The 4,616-nt window shown below is 34.5% G+C and overlaps 1 long non-coding RNA gene across 1 annotated transcript; it reads left to right on the top strand.

Moving 5' to 3' along the window:
• Positions 1–3,398: 3,398 nt before the first annotated feature.
• Positions 3,399–4,218, top strand: LOC140008147 (uncharacterized). Its single transcript, XR_011815550.1, has 2 exons — positions 3,399–3,511; positions 4,039–4,218. It is a non-coding gene; the product is annotated as an uncharacterized lncRNA (long non-coding RNA).
• The last annotated feature ends 398 nt before the right edge of the window (positions 4,219–4,616 follow it).

Raw genomic sequence — 4,616 nt, 5'->3', positions numbered from 1 at the left:
ACTCCATAGTTAATTAACTAATACACTTTATGTATTAGTTGAATTGTGCATTTTTTTCTTATTTGAAGATAATGGATTAATAGTGAAGTTTTATAAATAGTAGTTATAATTGATATAAAGTTTTAGCACCTATAAGAACTAGTTAAATTTTATTAAAATGCTTTTCCATTTATATGAATTTAAAAAGTTTTGCCACTCATACTAAAATTTTTAAAATTGTGACAAAAAAATAATGAATAAAAATGAAATCTATATTTCAAATACAATTATAAAAGACAAAATTGCACCAATTTTTCTTGTGTAAAAAGGGGGGAATTATGATGTCCAAATCTAGTTAAAATTCAAGACAAAAACAAAGTGGCGCAATTTTAAAATTCAAGGCAAAAAAAGAGGCGCAAATTTGTCCAAGTCTCTTGTACTGCGTAGATGCAAAACAATAACTTTTCTAAGTGTCGAACTCTCTCTCAGACTCTCACAAATCACCTCACTTTTACTCAGCCCGTCAGCCCACGCTCACCTCTACCTCCACGGCTCCACCTCCACTTCCACTTCCATTTTCACCTCCACCTCCACCTCTACCACACTCTCGATCTCTTCGACAATTGACGACCAGTGAAGTACCGTGGCTCTTTGGCATTGAAGACCAAGTAATTCTCCAAGTCTCTGCAGCAAAGGTTAGTTCTTTCCTTCTGTTCTTTGTCTCTAAGATAGTTTGCAAATATTTTGGCCCTACGCTTGTTTTTTTTTTTCTGAAAATTTCTACCTGCATTCTTCTTGAACCTGTATTGAGGGTGTAATTTTATGGTTATTTACATGATTAAACTTTTCATCCCTTGAAATTTTATTGTATCCTCTAGATTAATTGTATCCTCTGCTTTTTGGCCCACTTGGGAAGGACTTGCTGCTTCCCAACGATTTTTTGTACAAAATCAGCTACGGCTGGACTTGGTAGGGGGAGAATTGAATAATAATTACCAAATTAGATGAGGCAATTAGACAAGCTTTAGATGAGGCATAATAGCATACTCATTTACCTCAAAATATTTATTGCTTCATTCTTATTTAGAAAATTGTAGGTTTTAAAATCCTTCTGTTGTATGTCTTGATCCCACAAAAAAGTTACAGGGGAAGGGGTTGGTTGCTGCCAATCCTATTGCTATGTTGTTATGCCAAGATTGGCTAACGGTTAGTTGACGAGTTAAAGAAATTAGTAGATGTTCTGTCTCTTATCCTTGAAGCAAGCTACTTCCAAAAGGGTGGTTCTACTAGCAGTGACGATTGTAGTTAATTGGAGACTTGGCCTTCAAAGAAAGATGCAGGTCACATAATTGAGTTTATTACTTATTATGTTGCCCGTGAAAGAGCAAAGGTTTCTAGAGATATTTTAAGTCAAAATTTGGAGTATTTGACATCAGAAATTAGCTTTTCACCTAGTGTCTCTAGGCAGAATATTGAGATCCACAAAAGAAGAGAGAAGCAATTGCTTACACTTTTAGAGGTTGTACCTGACACAGATTGGGATGCTCCTTACCTGTTGCATTTGTGTGAAAGATGCCAGTTTCACCAGGTATTTCACATGCTGATGAAAATAATATCCATTGTTAGGCAAATCCATGGATATCGAATAAGTCGATTGTAATGTTTTTATGACCTTGTTCAGGTCTGCGGCTTAATTCATTCAAACAGATGTCAGTACATTGCTGCATTGGATAGTTATATAAAAGCTGTAGATGAATCCATTCATGCCTTTTCTTTTATCCATGATATGTTGCGGCGACTGAGTGAGACTGATTCAGAAGCCTTCCAAGCAGCAGTCTTTTCAAGGATTGGTGATCTGGTCAAATTAGACAGGTAATTTTGCGCAAACTCTGATGGTAATTTCTCAGCTACACTCTCACCCAGAGAGCCTTTTTCTTTATTTGAAGACACTTGTTGAAGTTCACACAACTGGAAATCTCAAATTTTCTTGCTTAAGAAAAGATGGAATATCAGAAATTTTCTTGTCCATCACAGTCTTTCTGAAGTTTTTGTAGTATATTTTGTATTTACTGGGGAGGGGCAGCTTTATACATTCATGGCCCTCATATCAGAAATGACTACCCCAGAAATCAACATGAGATGGCATCTTGATATTTCTGGATTGAAGAGGTCCAATGTCTACCTAATTAACGGTGTCTTTATTTTTTTTTGGCTGGCTGATGGCAAGGATTTTGTTGTTTGTTTGCATGTTTCACCATGTTTACATTCACTATAGTCAGGTCATCTAGATGCATTCAGTTGGTTATTTTCTAGTATTTGTTGTGCCTTGCGCTCTTTCTATCATGAATTTGATGTGGTTTGGTAAAATTATCAAGGGGCTCATAAAAATGTTAGCAAAGAAGCAGTGAGGAACAGTAATGCTCTGATTTCTTCTATTACCACAGTCAAATTTTTCCCTCACGTTCCTACTTGTACAAATCTATAGGAGAATGCCCATAGAAAATAGAGAAAGATTAGTTCAACTTTTGTATGTGATCCGTGCAATTCAACTTTGGTTACTTAAGTATGGTGACGTAGTTTATACATATGTTATGCCATTGTGGATGGGTAATTCCTGTGCTTTTTGGTTCCAATTATCATTTATGTTCTTACCTTAATTATCTTTTATTTCTCCATGCAATTCAGTTTTGGTTACTTAAGTATGGCAAAGTAGTTTATACTTGGGAGTAGTTTTTGATTTGAAGTGTAATTTTAAATGGTTTTCAGAGTATTCTACCTTAGGGCATAAAATAGGAATGGTGACGAGGACAGGGTGCTTGTTTTTCTTTCTTGAAAAATAAATGTACCTGATAAATCAATAGCCTATCTGATGCCACTGGCTATGAGGTAATTTTTTTCTCAACAAATATATTATTTTTCATAGTTATGTTCAGCTTATTATTTACTTGAATTGATGACGAGTATTTAGTTTGTTAGATTTGAAGCAATACTGAATTCTTGAAGCTAGGAGGGAGTGTTACAGATAGAGTGGCAACGAAGATTATCGAAGAGGTGACTTAATTGTTTTTGTTTAATTTTCTGCTTCTAAAGTTATCTTATTTGACTTTGAAAGTTTTGAACTTTGGATCTTTCATTACAGAAATTTGTGCTCTCTAAGCTTAGCATATGTTGTTTTGAAATATTGAAGTGATTTGAGTTTTTGTATGATATGATGGTGCTATTGAGGTAATGTGTTTGAGCATAGTGATGAGTTCTGACCTTGGATGGTAGCTATTAAGTCTTGCAATTTACAGTATTTACTGCTTTAACAAGCATTTACACGGCAATGCCAATGCTTTTCAGTAGCTTTTAGTTGTTTTTGTGATTTGAGTAATTTGGGTATATGGATTTTGATAATGTTAATATTGTTTATGCAATACCACTCCATGTATTCATCCTCTAGTGGTTTGGAGAAATGGGTTGTAAAGATTGAGCAACCCATAGACATCTTTCTCACGATACCCATTGCATCAGTTTCTCTTATATAAATGAGGTACACATTGCCTCAGTTTCTCCTATATGAATGGATAGCTCGACATCTTGTATCGTGATTCACATTACTTTGGTTATCATACTGGACACGTTGTATCCTTTGCTATGCATTACTTTGGATTGTTTTGGTTTAGTTCAGTTTAGTTTATTTGAATGTTTAGCTAAGCAAGCGAATCAAAGTTGCTTTTCCTTTAGTGTTGTGCTTGTAGTCTTATCAATTGGTTATATTGTTCATAGCAGTACTTATACCAGTGCTTGTTGCATTATCAACTTGATATATTATTCCTTTGAAGCTGAAGTTTAATAGCAGTACTTATTTCTTGAGCTGATTTTGTGCAATAGTTCGGGGCTGATTTTGATTTTCTGGGGCAGATTTTGGTTTTATTTGGGGTTGATTCTGAATGTACAACTTTAATTATTGAGGTTCTTATTGGATTGCATATTTTAGCTAAGCAACCTAAGTATTGTTACTTCTCCTTCAGTGTTTTAATCCTCCCCTTATCTACTTGTTTTACTACTTTATTACAGATAAATGCTATTTAAACAAAATTTTGGGAGCTGTCTATAGCAATGACTGAAGGACGTTGAAGACAAAGTCGCAATTTCTCATGCAAGGGTTCGCTTGGATGTTCTTTGGTTTCTTGAACTTAATTCCTTTTGTAAACGTACCTTATGAATATGTGATATTTGGGCACAATGTTACTTTTATAGACCTTTGTTGGGTAATGTGCACCTCAATATGACATTTGAGTACTGAATATGCTATATTGGCATGTAGCCTAATGCAACAACTGCTTTTGATTATCGGTTGTTTAGATTACTTCTTTCTATTTATTCTAGATAAATAATTTACCATGCTAAATTGTGAGTTTATTGAAATGGAGCTGACAATGTTAAAGATCACTAATGACAAAAAAGAGCTGTTGCATAACAAGAATAAAAAACTCTTTGTGACAACAAAGCTTGTCACTAACTCAAAACTTCAATTGTGACAAGAAATGTTGTCAATAAGTATATCATATAAGTGACAACTTCTGACACTTTTCAGTGACAACCTTGATCAATACATCTCTGACAACATGCTAAGTCGTCAATAAAACGCTTTC

The sequence above is a fragment of the Coffea arabica genome, chromosome 6c (assembly GCF_036785885.1).
Source record: "Coffea arabica cultivar ET-39 chromosome 6c, Coffea Arabica ET-39 HiFi, whole genome shotgun sequence".
Lineage (NCBI taxonomy): Eukaryota > Viridiplantae > Streptophyta > Magnoliopsida > Gentianales > Rubiaceae > Coffea > Coffea arabica.
This window is presented reverse-complemented; position numbering and strand designations above follow the sequence as displayed.